The 23961-nt window shown below is 44.2% G+C and overlaps 1 pseudogene; it reads left to right on the top strand.

Annotated features, from left to right (window-relative positions):
* Nucleotides 1-3009: 3009 nt before the first annotated feature.
* Nucleotides 3010-3127, top strand: LOC126093003 (5S ribosomal RNA; annotated as a pseudogene).
* Nucleotides 3128-23961: the final 20834 nt, after the last annotated feature.

Below are 23961 nucleotides of genomic sequence, written 5' to 3'. Positions count from 1 at the left end.
TTTCAAGCCCTCGAGTCATATAACAGCCATCTGGTCTGTGTACAAATTGTAAATAGCACTTCATTCCCTGTATTTTACCCCACCCCTCAGAATTTCAAAGAGAGTGCTCCAACCAACATTATCAACAGCTTCCTCTAAGTCTACAAATGCTATAAACATAGGTCTTCCTTTCCTTAATTTATCTTCTGTGAGAAGTCGTAGGCTCAGTATTGCCTCCCGTGTTCCTACATTTCGCCGGAATCCAAACTGATCTTCCCTGAGGTCGGCTTCTACCAGTTTTTCCAACCAACTGTAATGAATTCGTGTTAGTATTTAGCAACCATGACTTATTAAACTGATATTCCGGTAATTTTCACATCTACGAGGTGCATTCAAGTTCTAAGGCCTCCGATTTTTTTTCTAATTAACTACTCACCCGAAATCGATGAAACTGGCGTTACGTCTCGACGTAATCGCCCTGCAGACGTACACATTTTTCACAACGCTGACGCCATGATTCCATGGCAGCGGCGAAGGCTTCTTTAGGAGTCTGTTTTGACCACTGCAAAATCGCTGAGGCAATAGCAGCACGGCTGGTGAATGTGCGGCCACAGAGAGTGTCTTTCAATGTTGGAAAAAGCCAAAAGTCACTAGGAGCCAGGTCAGGTGAGTAGGGAGCGTGAGGAATCACTTCAAAGTTGTTATCACGAATAAAATGTTGCGTAACGTTAGCTCGATGTGCGGGTGCGTTGTCTTGGTGAAACAGCACACGCGCAGCCCTTCCCGGACATTTTTGTTGCAGTGCAGGAAGAAATTTGTTCTTCAAAACATTTTCGTAGGATGCACCTGTTACCGTAGTGCCCTTAGGAACGCAATGAGTAAGGATTACGCCCTCGCTGTCCCAGAACATGTACACCATCATTTTTTCAGCACTGGCGGTTACCCGAAAATTTTTTGGTGGCGGTGAATCTGTGTGCTTCAATTGAGCTGACTGGCGCTTTGTTTCTGGATTGAAAAATGGCATCCACGTCTCATCCATTGTCACAACCGACGAAAAGAAAGTCCAATTCATGCTGTCATTGCGCATCAACATTGCTTGGCAACATGCCACATGGGCAGCCATGTGGTCGTCCGTCAGCATTCGTGGCACCCACCTGGATGACACTTTTCGCATTTTCAGGTCGTCATGCAGGATTGTGTGCACAGAACCCACAGAAATGCCAACTCTGGAGGCGATCTGTTCAACAGTCATTCGGAGATCCCCCAAAACAATTCTCTCCACTTTCTCGATCATGTCGTCAGACCGGCTTGTGCAAGCCTGAGGTTGTTTCGGTTTGTTGTCACACGATGTTCTCCCTCCATTAAACTGTCTCACCCACGAAGCACTTTCGATACATCCATAGCTCCATCACCACATGTCTCCTTCAACTGTTGATGAATTTCAATTGGTTTCACACCACGCAAATTCAGAAAACAAATGATTGCATGGTGTTCAAGTAAGGAAAACGTCGCCATTTTAAGTATTTAAAACAGTTCTCATTCTTGCCGCTGGCGGTAAAATTCCATCTGCCATACGGTGCTGCCATCTCTGGGACGTATTGACAATGAACGCGGCCTCGTTTTAAAACAATGCGCATGTTTCTATCTCTTTCCAGTCCGGAGAAAAAAAATCGGAGGCCTTAGCACTTGAATGCACCTCGTATCAGCACCTGCTTTCTTTGCAGTTGGTATTTTTATACTCTTCTTGAAGTGTGGGGGTAATTCGCCTGTCTCGTACATCTTGCTCACCAGATGGAAGAGTTTTGTCATGGTTTGCTCTCCCAAGGCTATCAGTAGTTCTAACGGAATGTTGTCTACTGCCAGGGCCTTGTTTCGGCTTAAGTCTTTCAGTGCTCTGTCAGATTCTTCACGCATTATCATATCTCCCATCTCTTCTTTATCTGTTTTCACTTCCATATCTATAATACTGCTCTCAGGTACATCTTCCTTATATAGACGATTTTTATACTCCTTCCACCAAGTTTTCCCTTTTTGCTTAGGACTGGTTTTCCATCTGAGCTCTTGCTATTCATTCAGGTTGTTCTCTTTTGTCCAAAGGTGTCTTTAACTTTCCTGCCGGTGGTGTCTGTCTTTCCCCTAGTGATATATCTTCCTAAATTCTTACATTTGTCCTCCACCCATTCCCGGTCAGCCATTTTGCACTTCCTGTCAGCTTCATTTTTTTAGACGTTTGTATTCCCTTTCGCCTGCTTCATTTACCGTATTTTTATATTTTCTCCATTCATAAATAATTTAATATCTCTTGTATTATCCAAGGATTTCTACTAGCCCACGTCTTTATTCCTACTTGATCCTGTACTGCCTTCGTTACTTCATCTCTCAGAGCTACCCTTTCTTCTTCTACTGTATTCCTTTCCCCTGTTCCTGTCAATAGTTTCTTAATACTCCCTCTGGAACTCTCTACAACTTTTGGTTCTTTCAGTTTATCCACGTTCCATCTCCTTAAATTCCGACCTTTTTGCAGTTTCTTCAGTTTTAATTTACAGTTCATAACCAATAAATTGTGGTCAGAGTCAACATCTGCCCCTGGAAATGTCTTACAATTTAAAACGTGGTTCCGGAATCTCTGTCTTACCATTATTTAATCAATCTGAAACCTTCCAGTGGCTCCAGATCTCTTAGACATATACAGACTTCATTCATGATTCTTAGACCAAGTGGTAGCAATGATTAAATTATGCGCTGTTCAAAATTCTACCACTTGCCTTCCTCTTTCATTCCTTTCCACCAGTCCATAATGACCCACTACTTTTCCTTCCCTTTCTTAAAATACTACCGAATTCCAGTCCCTCTTGAATATTAAATTTTCGTTTCCATTAACTATCTGAATAATTTCCTTTAGCTCATCATACATTTCTTCAATCTCTTCATCATCTGCGGAGCTAGTTGGCTTATAAACTTGTATTACTGTCGTGGGTGTGGGCTTCGAGTCTATCTTGGCTACAATAATGTGTTCACTATGCTGTTCATGCCAACGGCCTTGTCGCAGTGGTAATACCGGTTCCCGTCAGATCACCGAAGTTAAGCGCTGTCGGGCTGGGCTAGCACTTGGATGGGTGACCATCCGGTCTACCGAGCGCTGTTGGCAAGCGATGTGCACTCAGCCCTTGTGAGGCAATATCAGGAACTACTTAATTGAGAAGTAGAGGCTCCGGTCTCGGAAACTAACATACGGCCGGGAGAGCGGTGTGCTGACCACCTGCCCCTCCATATCCGCATCCAGTGACGCCTACGGTCTGAGGAGGACACGGCGGCCGGTCGGTACCGTTGGGCCTTCATGGCCTGTTCGGGAGGAGTTTCTTATGCTGTTCATAGTAGCTTATCTGCGTTCTAATATTTTTTATTCATTATTATGCCTACTTCTGCATTACACCTCTTTGATTTTGTATTTATAGCCCTGTATTCACCTGACCAGAAGTCCTGTTCCTTCTGCCACCGGAATTCACTAGCTCCTACTGAATCCAACTTTAGCCAATTTGAAGTTTTCTAACCTAACTGCCCCATGAAGGGATCCGAGATTCCACGCTCCGACCCGTAGAACGTCAGTTTTGTTTCTCCTGATAACGAAATCGTTCTGAGTAGTCTCCGTCCCGAGATCCGAATGGGGTACTGTTTTACCTCCGGAATATTTTACTCAAGAGGATGCCATCATCATTTAATCATACAGAGGAGCTGCAAGCCCTCGGAAAAAATTACGGCTGTAGTTTCCTCTTGCTTTCAGCCGTCCGCAGTACGAGAAGAAGAAGGCCATTTTGGTTTATGTTACAAGGCCAGATCAATCATCCAGACTGTTGCCCCTGCAATTACTGAAAAGGCTGCTGCCCCTCTTCACACGCTTGTCTGATCTCTCAACAGATACCTTTCCGTTGTGGTTGCACCTACGGTACGGTTATCTGTGTCGCTGAGACACGCAAGCCCTCCCACCAACGGCAAGGTTCATGGTTCATAATAATAATAACAATAATTTGCCTTTGATAAGCGTTTATTTTTCTATGATGACATTTCAAGATGCCTGGCATCCCATATGAAGATGTTTGCATTTATTTGCGTGTTGTAAACACTGTTTCTTTACTAATGGCGTTGCATAATTTTGGAACGGAAAATTTTTAAGGCAACTGTTGTCTGAACGGCGCAAGTAAAGAAACAATGTTCACAAGGCGTAGATAAATGTAAATATCTGAAGATGGGGTGAACATAAAAAGAATGTATTCTTAAAAACGCATGTTTCGAGGCATAGTTTGTTGGCTCTCATATTGTCAGTTAACGGCATGGTCGCTGTAGTTTTAACTTTATGTGCGAGGAGCAACGCTGTTGCGTCACTTGATGAGGTGTCCCCTGAGCTTAAGTATGTGAATCAGGTCCTCGGTTCCCCAAAGTTTGCCCGTGTCTAACCTAAAACGTTCCCAAACGGCCAGAGGGCTGTATTATGGTGATACTAACATTTTGAGAGGAGAGTTTCAGAGAGTTTTTTCCTTACACTCTCGGAAAGGGTTATGTTAATCTCCCTCCCTCCCTCCCTCCCTCCCTCCCTCCCTCTCTCTCTCTCTCTCTCACTCTCTCTCACACACACACACACACACACACACACACACACACACACACGTACAGGGATCCAGTGGGTGTTCATATTAGTATTGGGTGATTACCATAAAAGTGCAGCTAGTCAGAGAGGTCCAGTCGGACTGTTATTATTATAAGGCAGTGAAAACTTGGTTGGTATTCTAATCCGTTAGTGCAGAGCCCATTTACGCTGGAAAGAAACTAGTTTCAATTTAGGACACCAGATGCATACCTGGCGCTGTGAATGCAAGAAAGACGTATGTAAATGTTTCCCTGTTCAATGGATTAGGAACGGGATGTAGGCAGAAAAGGTCAAACATATGAGCAAGGCATAATATTTGGTTTTTTAACCACTGCTTACATAAGTTGTTCAACATGACCACTGGAAACATGGACGAGATGCTTCATACGTAAACTGAAGGATCAATCGTTGATCGTAGCAGTTCTGGTGGAATCTGAGCCACGTCTTTCTGTGTTGTGGCCTCCAGATCAGGTTGAGACCGAACGTGTCCCTGGTAAACGTGTTTTTTAGATATCGGCAGAGCCAAATATTTTATGGATTCAGGACGGGTCATCCTGCAGGCTCTGCATGGGAAAAGCTTATGGAGATAACACGTTTCGTGGAAGTTTGCTTTAAGCAGATCTTTAAATGGGCGATAGACATTAGGTGTTGCCTCATCTTACATGAGGTAGTTGTTTCCACAACGTTGCGCTCTTCCTTAGCCGGAATCACATGCAGTGCAAGGAGGTCTCAATAACATGCACGGGTCACGGTATACCTGACAGGCCCTCTGAGTGTATTGTCTTCAAAGAAGAATGTTGTTGTTGTTGTTGTTGTTGTGGTCTTAAGTCCTGAGACTGGTTTGATGCAGCTCTCCATGCTTCTCTATCCTGTGCAAGCTTCTTCACCTCCCAGTACCTACTGCATCCTACATCCTTCTGAATCTGCTTAGTGTATTCATCTCTTGGTCTCCCCCTACGATTTTTACCCTCCACGCTGCCCTCCAATACTAAATTGGTGATCCCTTGATGCCTCAGAACATGTCCTACCAACCGATCCCTTCTTCTGGTCAAGTTGTGCCACAAACTTCTCTTCTCCCCAATCCTATTCAATACTTCCTCATTAGTTATATGATCTACCCATCTAATCTTCAGCATTCTTCTGTAGCACCACATTTCAAAAGCTTCTATTCTCTTCTTGTCCAAACTATTTACCGTCCATGTTTCACTTCCATACGTGGCTACACTCCATACAAATACTTTCAGAAATGACTTCCTGACACTTAAATCTATACTCGATGTTAACAAATTTCTCTTCTTCAGAAACGCTTTTCATGCCATTGAAAGTCTACATTTTATATCCTCTCTACTTCGACCATCATCAGTTATTTTGCTCCCCAAATAGCAAAACTCCTTTACTACTTTAAGTGTCTCATTTCCTAATCTAATACCCTCAACATCACCCGACTTAGTTCGACTACATTCCATTATTCTCGTTTTGCTTTTGTTGATGTTCATCTTATATCCTCCCTTCAAGACACCATCCATTCCGTTCAACTGCTCTTCCAAGTCCTTTGCTGTCTCTGACAGAATTACAATGTCATCGGCGAACCTCAAAGTTTTTATTTTCACTCCATGGATTTTAATACCTACTCCAAATTTTTCTTTTGTTTCCTTTACTGCTTGCTCAATATACAGATTGAATAACATCGGGGATAGGCTACAACCCTGTCTTACTCCCTTCCCACCACTGCTTCCCTTTCATGTCCCTCGACTCTTATAACTGCCATCTGGTTTCTGTACAAATTGTAAATAGCCTTTCGCTCCCTGTATTTTACCCCTGCCACCTTCAGAATTTGAAATAGAGTATTCCAGTCAACATTGTCAAAAGCTTTTTCTAAGTCTACAAATGCTAGAAACGTAGGTTTGCCTTTCCTTAATCTTTCTTCTAAGATAAATCGTAAGGTCAGTATTGTTCCAGTATTTCTACGGAATCCAAACTGATCTTCCCCGAGATCGGCTTCTACTAGTTTTTCCATTCGTCTGTAAAGAATTCGTGTTAGTTCTTTGCAACTGTGGCTTATTAAACTGATTGTTCGGTAATTTTCACGTCTGTCAGCACCTGCTTTCTTTGGGATTGGGATTATTATATTCTTCTTGAAGTCTGAGGGTATTTCGCCTGTTTCATACATCTTGCTCCCCAGATGGTAGAGTTTTGTCAGGACTGGCTCTCCCAAGGCCGTCAGTAGTTCTAATGGAATGTTGTCTACTCCGGGGGCCTTGTTTCGACTCAGGACTTTCAGTGCTCTGTCAAACTCTTCACGCAGTATCGTATCTCCCATTTCATCTTCATCTACATCCTCTTCCATTTCCATAATATTGTCCTCAAGTGCATCGCCCTTGTATAGCCCCTCTATATACTCCTTCCACCTTTCTGCTTTCCCTTCTTTGCTTAGAACTGGGTTTCCATCTGAGCTCTTGATGTTCATACAAGTGGTTCTCTTTTCTCCAAAGGTCTCTTTAATTTTCCTGTAGGCAGTATCTATCTTACCCCTAGTGAGATAAGCCTCTACATCCTTACATTTGTCCTCCAGCCATCCCTGCTTAGCCATTTTGCACTTCCTGTCGATCTCATTTTTGAGAAGTTTGTATTCCTTTTTGGCTGCTTCATTTACTGCATTTTTATATTTTCTCCTTTCATCAATTAAATTCAATATTTCTTCTGTTACCCAAGGATTTCTACTAGCCCTTGTCTTTTTACCTACTTGATCCTCTGCTGCCTTCACCACTTCATCCCTCAAAGCTACCCATTCTTCTTCTACTGTATTTCTTTCCCCCATTCCTGTCAATTGTTCCCTTATGCTCTCCCTGAAACTCTGTACAATCTCTGGTTCTTTCAGTTTATCCAGGTCCCATCTCCTTAAATTCCCACATTTTTGCAGTTTCTTCAGTTTTAATCTACAGGTCATAACCAATAGATTGTGGTCAGAGTCCACATCTGCCCCTGGAAATGTCTTACAATTTAAAACCTGGTTCCTAAATCTCTGTCTTACCATTATATAATCTATCTGATACCTTTTAGAATGGACCGGGAGTAAAAGAGCTTGTGAATCCAAACCACACAGACACGCACGGCGAATGCAGTAGCTCGTCTTGCACAACACGCGATTTAATAATATTCCAAATTCGGCAGTTCTGTGTATTCACTGTATCATGTAGTGCAAAATGTGCCTCATCACACGAAAGAATATTGCCTGGCCACTGTCATCAATTTCGATCCGTGCAAGAAACCGAAGAATAAATTCAGAACGTCGCTGCGGATCATTAAAGTAACCTCTGGCGTGCCACAGGGGAGTGTTATGGGACCATTGCTTTTCACAATATATATAAATGACCTAGTAGATAGCGTCGGAAGTTCCATGCGGCTTTTCGCGGATGATGCTGTAGTATACAGAGAAGTTGCAGCATTAGAAAATTGTAGCGAAATGCAGGAAGATCTGCAGCGGATAGGCACTTGGTGCAGGGAGTGGCAACTGACCCTTAACATAGACAAATGTAATGTATTGCGAATACATAGAAAGAAGGATCCTTTATTGTATGATTATATGATAGCGGAACAAACACTGGTAGCAGTTACTTCTGTAAAATATCTGGGAGTATGCGTGCGGAACGATTTGAAGTGGAATGATCATATAAAATTAATTGTTGGTAAGGCGGGTACCAGGTTGAGATTCATTGGGAGAGTCCTTAGAAAATGTAGTCCATCAACAAAGGAGGTGGCTTACAAAACACTCGTTCGACCTATACTTGAGTATTGCTCATCAGTGTGGGATCCGTACCAGATCGGGTTGACGGAGGAGATAGAGAAGATCCAAAGAAGAGCGGCGCGTTTCGTCACAGGGTTATTTGGTAACCGTGATAGCGTTACGGAGATGTTTAACAAACTCAAGTGGCAGAGTCTGCAAGAGAGGCGCTCTGCATCGCGGTGTAGCTTGCTCGCCAGGTTTCGAGAGGGTGCGTTCCTGGATGAGGTATCGAATATATTGCTTCCCCCTACTTATACCTCCCGAGGAGATCACAAATGTAAAATTAGAGAGATTAGAGCGCGCACAGAGGCTTTCAGACAGTCGTTCTTCCCGCGAACCATACGCGACTGGAACAGGAAAGGGAGATAATGACAGTGGCACGTAAAGTGCCCTCCGCCACACACCGTTGGGTGGCTTGCGGAGTATAAATGTAGATGTAGATGTAGATGTAGATGTTTCAGTTGCTGCATCATCTGGATCTTGTACGGGCACCAGCGTAAAATAGACAGAATGACTTTCCATTCTGTTAACCATTGGATGGATAATTCTCGCGGCACTGCACGAGCAGATCGCTGTTGCAGAAGTAGCGAAAAAAGCATGCCAAATTTAAAAGAACGCAAAATCCCCAAGACTGGCAAAGTTTTGCAGAAGTTCGAAATATAGCACGTTCTTAATGTGAGATGTTTCCAATAATTTCCACACGGAACTCTGTCTCGAAATCTGGCAGAAAACCCAAAGAGATTCTGGTCATACATAAAGCACGCCATTGGCAAGACGCAATCAATACGTTTTCTGTGCGATAACAACGGTGACGTCAATAATGACAGTTAGGCTAAAGCAGAGTTATTAAACAAGATTTATCGAAACTCCTTCACCAAAGAAGACGAAGTGAATATTACTGAATTCCAATCAAGAACAACTGCCAAGATGAGAAACATAGAAATAGATATCCTCGGTGTCGGCAAGCAGCTTAAATCACTTAATAAAAGAAAGGCTTCCGGTCCAAACTGTATACCGGTCAGGTTCCTCTCAGAGTATGCTGATACAATAGCTGCGTATTTAGCAATTATATACAACCGCTAGCTCACAGAAAGATCCGTACCTAAAGAATGGAAAATTGCTCAAGTCACACCAATACACAAAAGGGGAAGTAGGAGTAATCCGTTGAATTACAGGCCCGTATCACTAACGTCGATTTGCAGTAAGGTTTTGGAACGTAAACTGTATTCGAACATTATGAATTACGTCGAAGAAAACGATTTATTGACACGTAGTCAGCACGGATTCAGAAAATATCGTTCTTGCGAAACACAACTAGCCCTTTATACTCACGAAGTAATGAGTACTGTCGACAGGGGATGTCCCATTGATTCCACATGTTTAGATTTCCAGAAGGTTTTCGACACCGTTCCTCACAAGCGTCTTCTAACCAAACTGCGTGCCTATGGAAATCGCCTCAGTTGTGCCACTGGATTCGTGTTTTCCTGTCAGAAAGGTCACAGTTCGTAGTAATAGACGGAAAGTCATCGAGTAACACGGAAATAATATCCGGCGTTCCCCAAGGAAGTGTTACAGGCCCTGTATTGTTCCTGACCTATATTAACGACATAGGAGACAATCTCAGTAGCCGTCTTGGATTGTTTGCAGATGATGCTGTCATTTTCCGTCTTGTAAAGTCATCAGATGACCAAAACGAATTGCCAAATGACTTAGATAAGATATCTGTATGGTGAGATGAGTGGCAATTGACCCCGAATAAAGAAAAATGTGAAGTTATTCACATGAGTACTAAAAGAAATCCGCTAAATTTCGATTACGCGATAAGTCACACAAATATGAGGCAGTAAATTCAACTAAATACTTAGGGATTACAGTTACAAATAACCTAAATTGGAACGATCACATAGATAATTTTGTGGGTAGAGCAAACCAAAGACTGCTATTTATTAACAGAACACTTAGAAGGTGCAACAGGTCTACTAAAGAGACTGCTTACACCACGCTTGTCCGCCCTAATTTGGAGTACTGCAGTGAGGTGTGGGATCTGCATCAGGTGGGACTGACGGATGACATAAAAAAAGTACAAAGAAGAGCAGCTCGTTTTGTATTACCGCTTAGTAGGGGAGATAGTGTCACAGACATGATACGTGAACTGGAGTAGCTATCATTAAAACAAAGGCGTTTTTCATTGCGACGGGATCTGCTCATAAAATTTCAATCACCAATTTTCTCCTCCGATTGCGAAAAAATTCTGTTGGCACCCACCTACATAGGGAGAAATGGTCATCACGATACAATAAGAGAAATCAGGGCTCGCACGGAAAAATTGAAGTGCTCGTTTTTCCCGCGTGCCGTTCGAGAGTGGAACGGTAGAGAGACAGCTTGAAGGTGGTTCATTGAACCCTCTGCCAGGCACTTTATTGTGAATAGTAGAGTACTCTCGTAGATGTAGCAGTAGCACTACCCAGGGTATGTGCTGCGTGTTCAGTTACAGCAATAGCAAAGGAGACGATAGCTTCCACCGAGATAGGACGCCTTCCTCATCCAGGTGCCACCCTAAGCTCACCCGTGTCTTAGAATTTCATTGTCATCTTTTTTTTTAAACCATTAAATGACATTGGGCCTCTTCTCTGAACTTTCAGTCGGCGATGCTCTTTCAACACAGCAGTGTGACTGCTGCCGTTCACATGAAAGAGTTTCACTAACAGTGCGCTGTCTCTCTTCACGACAGCCATCTATTCACTCACGCTATGGCTTCTCAAATGACTTTGTGGATGTCATAACGTCATACAAATAGTGTACAACGCCAGATACGCACCTGGTACCCAAAAGTGGAACTAAAGTTTTTCCAGTGGAACTCGGTTTTGCTTTAAGCAAGTTTCTCTGAACTCACATTCGATCTCAGTGAGAAGCTGCACTTTAATTATAAACACCCAATACGTTGTATAACCTTGGAAACTGTTATGTAAAAATAATTACTCTTAGTTCAAGATTAAATATGATGGTAACGTTTGGTTTTTGTTACACGTCTGCTAAGGATGAGCCGTGCTGCAGCTGTCGTTGGTACAGGCCAGATGGTATCGTTTTGTTGGCATGGTTGCAGTTGTTTGTCTTCTTCTCGTGTTGACTGGCGCCACCCGATTTCGCAAGCGTTGCCTGTCCACTAGTGGCAGTAACGCCGGTTATCGATTTTTAGTAACTGTTGCCCTATCTTTGGGGCGACGTCGTTGTTTTTCCGCGTCGTGTGAGTGGCGAGTTCGGTTGGGGACTCAGGAGGAGCCAGGTCCGCACAGTGCGAGAACACGCCTGGACCACTGGCAGCGCGAATGGACTGCCGGACGGACGGTCTGTGGTCACGAGGGGCACGACCTCGTCGCAAACCAGATCCTGCAGGCTTTAAGATGAGTGCATTTCAATTCAATTAGAGAAACCTCCACCATTGTGACATTTCGCGATTCTCCAGTGACTTGGGTTCGTGTTGCTGCTCGTAGTGTCGCCGATGCGAAGAGCAGTGAGTGGAGTGCTTGGGGAAAACGGATCTGATTAGCTTCCCTCGACTTCTTATTACTATTTACTGCGTTCAGTTTGTTCCAATTTGTTAAGTGTAACCAGCGCTATTTTTCCTGGCTGGTGGACGCTAACGCCCCAGTTACCTGCCCTGGGGGTTAGTGCATGTGACGGCAGTGTACGTTTCCTCGCCTTGCCGCTGCTGTCCGGTAAGGTGTGTAGTTTTGTCAGCTTTCTTGATTGTAGGCCGTTTGTGATTGTTCTGCTCTGGTGGTAGTGATTCCTTTCTCGTTCCAGGCGCTCTAAGCACAGTATTCTGGGGGCGTTGTGCAGTCCGCTGGTTCCGGCTTTGGCGTGTTGTTCCATTCTTGCATTTGGTTTGTTGGATGTCAGGTAGCTTCAGTCAGATTATCATTAGCCATTCGTGAGACTGCCACTAGTCTGAGTTACCATCTTGTGAAGTGAATGTAACTCTTGTCTGCCTATCTCATCGCTCGCGAAAGTGTTTGTTGCCCGACCTTCCTGGAGCACCGTCTGTGACTGGTCCTTGTGTTTTAGTATTGTATTATTGATTATCATACCATGTAATGCCCCCCCCCCCCCCCCCCATGAACCATGGACCTTGCCGTTGGTGGGGAGGCTTGCGTGCCTCAGCCATACAGATGGCCGTACCGTAGGTGCAACCACAACGGAGGGGTATCTGTTGAGAGGCCAGACAAACGTGTGGTTCCTGAAGAGGGGCAGCAGCCTTTTCAGTAGTTGCAGGGGCAACAGTCTGCATGATTGACTGATCTGGCCTTGTAACACTAACCAAAACAGCCTTGCTGTGCCGGTACTGCGAACGGCTGAAAGCAAGGGGAAACTACGGCCGTAATTTTTCCCGAGGGCATGCAGCTTTACTGTATGGTTAAATGATGATGGCGTCCTCTTGGGTAAAACATTCCGGAGGTAAAATAGTCCCCCATTCGGATCTCCGGGCGGGGACTCAAGAGGATGCCGTTATCAGGAGAAAGAAAACTGGCGTTCTACGGATCGGAGCGTGGAATGTCAAATCCCTTAATCGGGCAGGTAGGTTAGAAAATTTAAAAAGGGAATTGGATAGGTTAAAGTTAGATATAGTGGGAATTAATGACGTTCGGTGGCAGGAGGAAAAGACTTCTGGTCAGATGACTACAGGGTTATAAACACAAAATCAAATAGGGGTAATGCAGGAGTAGGTTTAATAATGAATAGGAAAATAGGACTGCGGGTAAGCTACTACAAACAGCATAGTGAACGCATTATTGTGGCCAAGATAGATACGAAGCCCACGCCTACCACAGTAGTACAAGTTTATATGCCAACTAGCTCTGCAGATGACGAAGAAATTGAAGAAATGTATGATGAAATAAAAGAAATTATTCAGATAGTGAAAGGAGATGAAAATTTAATAGTCATGGGTGACTGGAATTCGGTAGTAGGAAAAGGGAGAGAAGGAAACGTAGTGGGTGAACATGGATTGGGGCTAAGAAATGAAAGAGGAAGGCGCCTGATAGAATTTTGCACATAGCACAATTTAATCATAGCTAACACTTGGTTCAAGAATCATAGAAGAAGGTTGTATACATGGAAGAAGCCTGGAGATACTGACAGGTTTCAGATAGATTATATAATGGTAATACAGAGATTTAGGAACCAGGTTTTAAATTGTAAGACATTTCCTGGGGCAGATGTAGATACTGACCACAATCTATTGGTTATGAACTGTAGATTAAAACTGAAGAAACTGCAAAAACATGGGAATTTGAGGAGATAGGGACCTGGATAAACTGACTAAACAGTTGTACAGAGTTTCAGGGAGAGCATAAGGGAACAATTGGCAATAATGGGGGAAAGAAATACAGTAGAAGAAGAATGGGTAGCTTTGAGGGATGAAGTGGTGAAGGCAGCAGAGGATCAAGTAGGTAAAAAGACGAGGGTTAGTAGAAATCCTTGGGTAACAGAAGAAATATTGAATTTAATTGATGAAAGGAGAAAATATAAAAATGCAGTAAATGAAGCAGCCAAAAAGGAATACAAACTTCTCAAAAATGAGATCGACAGGAAGCGCAAAATGGCTAAGCAGGGATGGCTAGAGGACAAATGTAAGGATGTAGAGGCTTATCTTACTAGGGGTAAGATACATACTGCCTACAGGAAAATTAAAGAGAACTTTGGAGAAAAGAGAGCCACTTGTATGAATATCAAGAGCTCAGATGGAAACCCAGTTCTAAGCAAAGAAGGGAAAGCAGAAAGGTGGAATGAGTATATAGAGGGTCTACACAAGGGCGATGTACTTGAGGACAATATTATGGAAATGGAAGAGGCTGTAGATGAAGATGAAATGGGAGATATGATACTGCGTGAAGAGTTTGACAGAGCACTGAAAGACCTGAGTCGCAACAAAGCTCCGGGAGTAGACAACATTCCATTAGAACTACTGACAGCCTTGGGAGAGCCAGTCCTGACAAAACTCTACCACCTGGTGAGCAAGATGTATGAGACAGGCGAAATACCCTCAGCCTTCAAGAAGAATATAATAATCCCAATCCCAAAGAAAGCAGGTGTTGACAGATGTGAAAATCACCGAACTATCAGTTTAATAAGTCACAGCTGCAAAATACTAACACGAATTCTATACAGACGAATGGAAAAACTGGTAGACACCGACCTCGGGGAGGATCAGTTTGGATTCCGTAGAAATATCGGAACACGTGAGGCAATACTGACCCTACCACTTATCTTAGAAGCCAGATTAAGGAAAGGCAAACCTACGTTCCTAGCATTTGTAGACTTAGAGAAAGCTTTTGACAATGTTGACTGGAATACTCTCTTTCAAATTATGAAGGTGGCAGGGGTAAAATACAGGGAGCAAAAAGCTATTTACAATTTGTACAGAAACCAGATGGCAGTTATAAGAGTCGAGAGACATGAAAGGGAAGCAGTGATTAGGAAGGGAGTGAGACAGGGTTGTAGCCTCTCCCCAATGTTATTCAATCTGTATATTGAGCAAGCAGTGAAGGAAACAAAAGAAAAATTCGGAGTAGGTATTAAAATTCATGGAGAAGTAATAAAAACTTTGAGGTTCGCCGATGACATTGTAATTCTGTCAGAGACAGCTAAGGACTTGGAAGGGCAGTTGAACGAAATGGATAGTGTTTTGAAAGGAGGATATAAGATTAACATCAACAAAAGCAAAACAAGGATAATGGAATGTAGTCGAATTAAATCGGATGATGATGAGGGAATTAGATTAGGAAATGAGACACTTAAAGTAGTAAAGAGTTTTGCAATTTGGGGAGCAAAATAACTGATGATGGTCGAAGTAGGGAGGATATAAAATGTAGACTGGCAATGGCAAGGAAAGCATTTCTGAAGAAGAGAAATTTGTTAACATCGAGTATAGATTTAAGTGTCAGGAAGTCGTTTCTGAAAGTATTTGTATGGAGTGTAGCCATGTATGGAAGTGAAACATGGACGATAAATAGTTTGGACAAGAAGAGAATAGAAGCTTTCGAAATGTGGTGCTACAGAAGAATGCTGAAGATTAGATGGGTAGATCACTTAACTAATGAGGAAGTATTGAATAGGATTGGGGAGAAGAGGAGTTTGTGGCACAACTTGACTAGAAGAAGGGATCGGTTGGTAGGACATGTTCTGAGGCATCAAGCGATCACCAGTTTAGTATTGGAGGGCAGCGTGGAGGGTAATAATCGTAGAGCGAGACCAAGAGATGAATACACTAAGCAGATTCAGAAGGACGTAGGTTGCAGTAGGTACTGGGAGATGAAGAAGCTTGCACAGGATAGAGTAGCATGGAGAGCTGCATCAAACCAGTCTCAGGACTGAAGACCACAACAACAACAACCTTGTAATGGCTACATTAAAGGTTGTGTATGTCTAGTTAATAGTTCCGGTCGCCTTCTGGAATAAATCTAGCAGTGTAAGGGTTGTGTTACAAGGTTACCATCATCTTATTTCACTCGTTTGGTGGTCAGTTGCTTGTTTCTTTTAATTAACCTTTGCTTGTATTTGCTATTTTACAGCAGCTTTCTAACTTTTTATATAACTGCCGTTCCTGGCGTTTAAGGGCTTCGGCCATGATTGTGGTCATTTGCTTTGAAAAAAATAATTCGATATTTGTATTTTCGCAGTAATCCATAAAACCTTATTTACTGCAATTCCTGGCGTCTGATACCTTCTGCTATGTTTGTGGCCACTTACCTTTTAATACACTCCTGGAAATTGATATAAGAACACCGTGAATTCATTGTCCCAGGAAGGGGAAACTTTATTGACACATTCCTGGGGTCAGATACATCACATGATCACACTGACAGAACCACAGGCACATAGACACAGGCAACAGAGCATGCACAATGTCGGCACTCGTACAGTGTATATCCACCTTTCGCAGCAATGCAGGCTGCTATTCTCCCATGGAGACGATCGTAGAGATGCTGGATGTAGTCCTGTGGAACGGCTTGCCATGCCATTTCCACCTGGCGCCTCAGTTGGACCAGCGTTCGTGCTGGACGTGCAGACCGCGTGAGACGACGCTTCATCCAGTCCCAAACATGCTCAATGGGGGACAGATCCGGAGATCTTGCTGGCCAGGGTAGTTGACTTACACCTTCTAGAGCACGTTGGGTGGCACGGGATACATGCGGACGTGCATTGTCCTGTTGGAACAGCAAGTTCCCTTGCCGGTCTAGGAATGGTAGAACGATGGGTTCGATGACGGTTTGGATGTACCGTGAACTATTCAGTGTCCCCTCGACGATCACCAGTGGTGTACGGCCAGTATAGGAGATCGCTCCCCACACCATGATGCTGGGTGTTGGCCCTGTGTGCCTCGGCCGTATGCAGTCCTGATTGTGGCGCTCACCTGCACGGCGCCAAACACGCATACGACCATCATTGGCACCAAGGCAGAAGCGACTCTCATCGCTGAAGACGACACGTCTCCATTCGTCCCTCCATTCACGCCTGTCGCGTCACCACTGGAGGCGGGCTGCACGATGTTGGGGCGTGAGCGGAAGACGGCCTAACGGTGTGCGGGACCGTAGCCCAGCTTCATGGAGACGGTTGCGAATGGTCCTCGCCGATACCCCAGGAGCAACAGTGTCCCTAATTTGCTGGGAAGTGGTGGTGCCGTCCCCTACGGCACTGCGTAGGATCCTACGGTCTTGGCGTGCATCCGTGCGTCGCTGCGGTCCGGTCCCAGGTCGACGGGCACGTTCACCTTCCGCCGACCACTGGCGACAACATCGATGTACTGTGGAGACCTCACGCCCCACGTGTTGAGCAATTCGGCGGTACGTCCACCCGGCCTCCCGCATGCCCACTATACGCCCTCGCTCAAAGTCCGTCAAGTGCACATACGGTTCACGTCCACGCTGTCGCGGTATGCTACCAGTGTTAAAGACTGCGATGGAGCTCCGTATGCCACGGCAAACTGGCTGACACTGACGGCGGCGGTGCACAAATGCTGCGCAGCTAGCGCCATTCGACGGCCAACACCGCGGTTCCTGGTGTGTCCGCTGTGCCGTGCGTGTGATCATTGCTTGTACAGCCCTCTCGCAGTGTCCGGAGCAAGTATGGTGGGTCTGACACACCGGTGTCAATGTGTTCTTTTTTCCATTTCCAGGAGTGTATTTCAATACCTGTAGGTTGTAATTGCAGCGAGTTCTTAAACATTCTTAATTAATTGCCATTCTTGGCGTGTAAGGCCTTCAGCCATGATCATAGTGGCTTGTTATTTTTTAAACATTTCCTGTATCTGTAGTTTATGGTGATCTGCTAAATTGTAATGCACTGAAAACAGTATTATTTACACAGTTGTTTATTCCTTCATTAATAACGTGTGGTATTTTTTATTTATTGTTGAATCTGTAATTACTGTTTTAAAAATAAATGTGTGTAACTGTAAAAGGCAACCAATAGTAACTGATTACCGTCCCGTCCACAATCGTAACCGAATCTTGCCTTCCCTTGACAAACATGATACAAGGGAACCAAAAACGTGAACAATTTGCAGAGGACATGCTGAAGCGTTTGGATGAGGACAATGTCTTCTTGAAGCGGGTGTGTTTTTTTCGATGAGGCTACATTTCATGTTTGTGGTTCATTTAACAGCCATAATGTCCAGATCCGTGGATCGAAAAATCCTCATGTCATATGAGAACACATTCAGGACAGTGCAAAGATCAATGTGTGTCATGGGTTAATATGCACGAGAGTGATTGGCCCATTGTTCTTTCTTGAAAGCAATGAAGTGGATATGTTTACCGAGACATGTTGGGTGAAAAACGCCATTCCCCAGCTACACGATAGGCAAGACACTATCATCTTTCAGCAAGACAGCGCTCCCCATCATTGGGCTCTAGAAGCCTGCGATTTTTTTATTGAAATCTCCCCCATCAGGTGGAATGGCAGAGATCACTCAATTCCATGGCCTCGTGATCACCTGACACTTAGACTTCTTTCTTGGGATAGGTGAATCATACTGTGTACAAAAACAGCATTTCCTGATTTGTGACGGTGCAAAAATGCAATAGAGCTGCCATTGGCATAGACACACCAGACATGTTGCGGAATATGTGGCAACAGACCAAATATCGGCTTGACATTTCGCGTGTTATCAGAGGTACACATGTTGAAGTGATTTAAATACTGAAATGTATTACATGTATTATACACCGAAGAGCTAAAGAAAGTTGTACACCTGTATAATATAGTGTAGAACCCCCGCGAGAACGTGGAAGTGTTGCAACACGACATGGCATGGACTCGACTAATGTCTGGAGTAGTGCTGGAGGGAAGTGACACCATGAATCTTGCAGGGCTGTCCATAAATCCGTAAGAGTACGAGGGTGTGGTGATCTATTCTGAACAGCACGTTCCAAGATATCCCAGATATGCTCAATAATGTTCGTGTCTGGGGAGTGTTCCTGGAGCCATTCTGTAGCAATTCTGGATGTGTGGGGTGTCGCATTGTCCTGCTGGAATTGTCCAAGTCCGTAGAAATGTACAATGGGCATGAATGGATGCAGTGATCAGACATGACCTTTACGTACGTGACGCCTGTCAGAGGCATATCTAGACATACAGGAGTCCCATATCACTTCAACTGCACACGCCCCACGCTATTACACAACCTCCACCAGCTTGAACAGTCCCCTGCTGACACGTAGAATCCACGTTCAAAATGTGTGTGAATTCCTAAGGGACCAAACAGCTGAGATCATCGGTTCCTAGACTCACACACTTTTTAAAAGAACTTATGTTAAGAACAAAACAATGCTCATGCCCGAGGGAGGACTCGAACCTCTGGCGGGAGGAGTCGCGCAATCCGTGACATGGCGCCTCAAACGGCGCGGCCACTCCGCGCGGCCAGGGTCCACGGATTCATGAGGTTGTCTCCATACCCGTACACGTCCATCCGCTCAATACAATTGAAACGAGACTCCTCCGACTAGGCAACATGTTTCTAGTCATGAATAGTCCAATGTCGGTGTTAACGGGCCCAAGCAAGACGTAAAGCTTTGTGTCGTGCAGTAATGAAGAACACACGAGTGGGCCTTCGACTCCGGAAGCCCATATCGATGATGTTCCGTTGAATGGTTGGCACGCTGACACTTGTTGATGCCCCAGCATTGAAATATGCAGCAATCTGCAGAGGGGTTGTACTTGTGTTAAATGATTCTCTTCAGTCGTCGTTGGCCCCGTTCTTGCAGGATCTTTTTCAGGCCGCAGCGATGTCGGAGATTTGATGTTTTACCGGATTCCCGGTATTCACGGTGCACTCATGAAATGGTCGTACTGGAAAATCCTCACTTCATCGCTACGTCGGAGTTGCTGTGTCTGGTCGCTCGTGCGCCGACTGTAACACCTGTAAGTAGGCTGTTTATGTTTTCTCTATGTAAGTAGGCTGTTTATGTTTTCTTATTGGCAACCTTACCTAGTGCTCTGTATGAAAATCACTGGCTGTGCTGTGTGCAGCCTGTGGCTAGTTTGCATTGTTGTCTGCCTTTGTAGTGTTGGGCAGCGGCAGCTGGGTGTGAACAGCGCGTAGCGTTCCGCAGTTGGAGGTGAGCCGCCAGCAGTGGTGGATGTGGGGAGAGAAATGGCAGAGTTTTGAAATGTGTGAGACTGGATGGCATGAACTGCTATATATATTATAACTATTATGCGTCACGGAAAGGAGCAGCTGCATATGTCGACCCTTAGCCTAGGATACCTCACTGGAATCTTCTGATTTTTTTCTTGTAGTTTGTGTATTTAGGGTAGCTTTTGTTTATTGCTAGCGCGTAATTATAGAGAGAATTTCCTTGGTAGTTGTGGTTTTTCATTGTTGCACAGTAAAACAGTTGTGGCATGCATGTAGATTTGCACCAAGTATTTCGCAGCTGCAATTAACTAGATATTATTTTCTGTGCTATGTTAATGTGTTCTCTTATTTTTGCACTTCAAATTGTGCTTTTCTGTGTTATTGTGTGAAATATTGTGACAATAATGGCGTGTGAAAAACGTAACACTAGGCTCTAAAGTAAACTGAGAAATAATAGTGACGACGAGCGTAGCTTATCAGCACCACTGTGTAGTGAATTAACAGACATTCGAAGTAGTAATTTGGTAATTGTGCATAGGGAAATGGAGCGGGCGGCAAATAATGGTGTAGGCAGTGAAACAGGTAGTGAACAAGGAAGCATTATCGATCGATCGGTCGGCAACAGCTCGCCTCAGGAATCCGAAATGACAGGACACAATTTTACAAATACTGTAGATTCAGGTTTTGCGTCCTCACCGTTTTCTCAAATAAGTCAAGATACATTTTCTGCTTGTCAAAATGTGAATGTTGCTGGTGCAAATGCACTGCCGAAAAGTGTAGAGGAACAGATTCCAGACACTAATGCATTGTTATTACAATTAATGCTACAAATGGAACAAAATCAGAAACAAATGGGACAACATCTTCAAAAGTTAGACACAATGGAACAAAATCTTCAAAAGTTAGACACAATGGAACAACACCAGAGACAAACACAGCAACAGTTAGACACAATGGAACAAAATCTTCGGAAGTTAGACACCACACTTGAACAAACACGTGAAGATTTAACTACTGAGTTACATAACATTGAATCGAAATGTCAAAAAGTCTGTAATGACGTAAAAACACAGATTTGTGAGCATTTTCAACCTATTTTTTCGTGGCATGAAAATGCATTACAGAATCACGAAGCAGCCATAAAAGAACTGCAAACCATTGTTCATGAAAATCATGAGACCTTGTGGGCTAAAATTGACTCAGTTGCATCTACCGATTCGGTTACGCAACTGGCAAAAACTCAGGAAAACTTAAAGAACACAGTAGATTCGATTTCAACACAAATGGACACTCTGAAATTTGGTTCAGAAAAACACACTGAGGAAATGTGTTCACTATCGGAGAAAGTAGCCGAACTTTCGGATCAGGTCACTAACTTATCTACAAAGGTAGATGATGATCTGAATGACACAAGACCTGTAGTCTTCACTGACACAGAAGAGTATGAACAAATTAGAAAATTCAAACAAAATCAAAATCAAATCAACACACAATACAAAAGAGAAATCCGGGAAGTACAAGATCAGTTGACACAGGTAATACAAGAATTACATATTTCAGAGGACACTCGCGCTCCAACACGGGAAGACGAACTTAGAAATACGGAAAAGCCACAAAATAATAACACAGGGCCATTCTTTTGTAGGGATTTTTGAAAGTCAGATTGCGTTGCGCTAAAAAAATATTGTGTGTCAGTTTAAGCACAGTCTTGTACAATTGTTCTAAGGGGACGTTTCACACCACATTCAGACTCATTTAAATGTTGATAACCTGCCATTGTAGCAGCAGTAACTGACTGCTGAGGTCATCGGTCCCTAGACTTATACACTACTTAAACTAACTTATACTAAGAACGACACACGCATCCATGCTCGAGGGAGGACTCGGCGCCTCGAACCGTGCAGCCAGTCAGCGCGGCAATCCCAACTTCATCGCTACCTCGGAAGTGCTGTGTCCCATCGCTCGTCCTCCGACTGCAACACCACTTTTAAATTCACTTTTGATAACCTTCCATTGTAGCAGAAGTAACCGATCTAACAACTGCGCCAGACCCTTGTCTTATACAGGCACTGCCGACCGCAGCGCCATATTCTGCTTGTATTTGATTACGAAGGCTTTCCCGACGTAATAATTGGTAATATTCTTCTCGGGTGTGCAGCCGGATCATAACGACATCTTGACACAATATTTACGCGGTCCAACTGGCCGCCATCTTCAGGTGAGAGTGCTGGTACACGATCTCGCCGGAACTGACGTCTCAGCGCAAGCGGCGGCCCCTATATAGGCCGCAGAAGGTCCAAAACACGTGCGCGAGAAGGTGCCGTAACTGCCCTCTAGCGCAAGTAAACATGCCGCGCCGCCAGTGTTGGAAACAGGCGAAATCGAGATATCGCTAACAAAATTAAAAATTATTCCGACTATCGAAACACAGACCGTTGTTTTTAACGTCTGATAACACCGGGTTCCAAGGTCTTACTTAAATGGTAACCCTTGTCTCTATTAATAAGATTATTAGATAAACGAATCTCTATGGATTCTTTTAAAACACAGTCCCAATAGCGAGATGCAGGGGCTACCATTTGTGTCTCGTCATACAGCATTCTATGTCCCTCGGTGAGACAGTGCTCCGCCACTGCAGATTTCTCAGGTTGAAGCAACCGTGTGTGCCGCTGGTGCTCAACACATCGGTCCTGAATGGTCCGGATTGTCTGGCCAATATAAGACTTCCCACAGTGGCACGGGATCTTTTACACACCGGGCTTCCTCAAACCCAAGTCTTCCTTAACAGAGCCAAGAAGCGCTCTAATCTTGGCTGGCGGACGAAAAATACTTTTGATATGACATCTTTTTTAGAATTCTTCCTATCTTCGAGGAAATGCTTCCAGCAAAAGGTAGAAAAGCCACTGATTTTCAGGTATCTTCTGGTGGTTCAGGCGAAGGTCCAAACTGCGAAGCACGACGGATCTATTTATCTGTATAGCCATTCTGCTTGAACACAAACTTAAGATGGTCCAATTTTTGTGTCAAGTTTTCTCCATCTGAAATGGCATAAGCTCTTCTGGATAACGTCCGCGGGACCCCTTTACGCTGGAACGATGGATGACAGCTAGAAGCATGCAGGTAACGGTCCGTGTGCGTAGGCTTTCGATAAACACTGTGTCCCAGTGTCCCATCATCTTTTTGTACACCAGAACATGCAGAAACGGAAGCTTTCCATCACTTTCCACCTCCATGGTAAACTTGATGCTAGGATGAAGGGAATTAAAATGATCTAGGAGGCGGTCAAGAGCTTCGCTCCCACGAGGCCACACCATAAACGTATCGTCGACGTACCTCCAGAAACAGCGCCATGTCCTCAAAATACTCCACTGGCGACTATTGGGGACAATGGGCTGCCCATAGCCACTTCGTCAGTCTGTTCAGAATATTTGTCATTGAATAAAAAGTACGTCGACGTCAGCACATGGCGACAAAATTTGGTTGTTTCCTCCTCCAGTTTATCAACAAGCACCTTCTCGCGCACGCGTTGTGGGCCTTCTGCGGCCTATACAGGGTGTTACAAAAATGTACGGCCAAACTTTCAGGAAACATTCCTCACACACAAAGAAAGAAATGATGTTAGGTGGACATGTGTCCGGAAATGCTTACTTTCCATGTTAGAGCTCATTTTATTACTTCTCTTCAAATCACATTAATCATGGAATGGAAACACACAGCAACAGAACGTAGCAGCGTGACTTCAAACACTTTGCTACAGGAAATGTTCAAAATGTCCTCCGTTAGCGAGGATGCATGCATCCACCCTCCGTCGCATGGAATCCCTGATGCGCTGATGCAGCCCTGGAGAATGGCGTATTGTATCACAGCCGTCCACAATACGAGCACGAAGAGTCTCTACATTTGGTACCGAGGCTGCGT

The sequence above is a fragment of the Schistocerca cancellata genome, chromosome 7 (genome assembly GCF_023864275.1).
Source record: "Schistocerca cancellata isolate TAMUIC-IGC-003103 chromosome 7, iqSchCanc2.1, whole genome shotgun sequence".
In the NCBI taxonomy this organism is placed as follows: Eukaryota; Metazoa; Arthropoda; class Insecta; order Orthoptera; family Acrididae; genus Schistocerca; species Schistocerca cancellata.
This window is presented reverse-complemented; position numbering and strand designations above follow the sequence as displayed.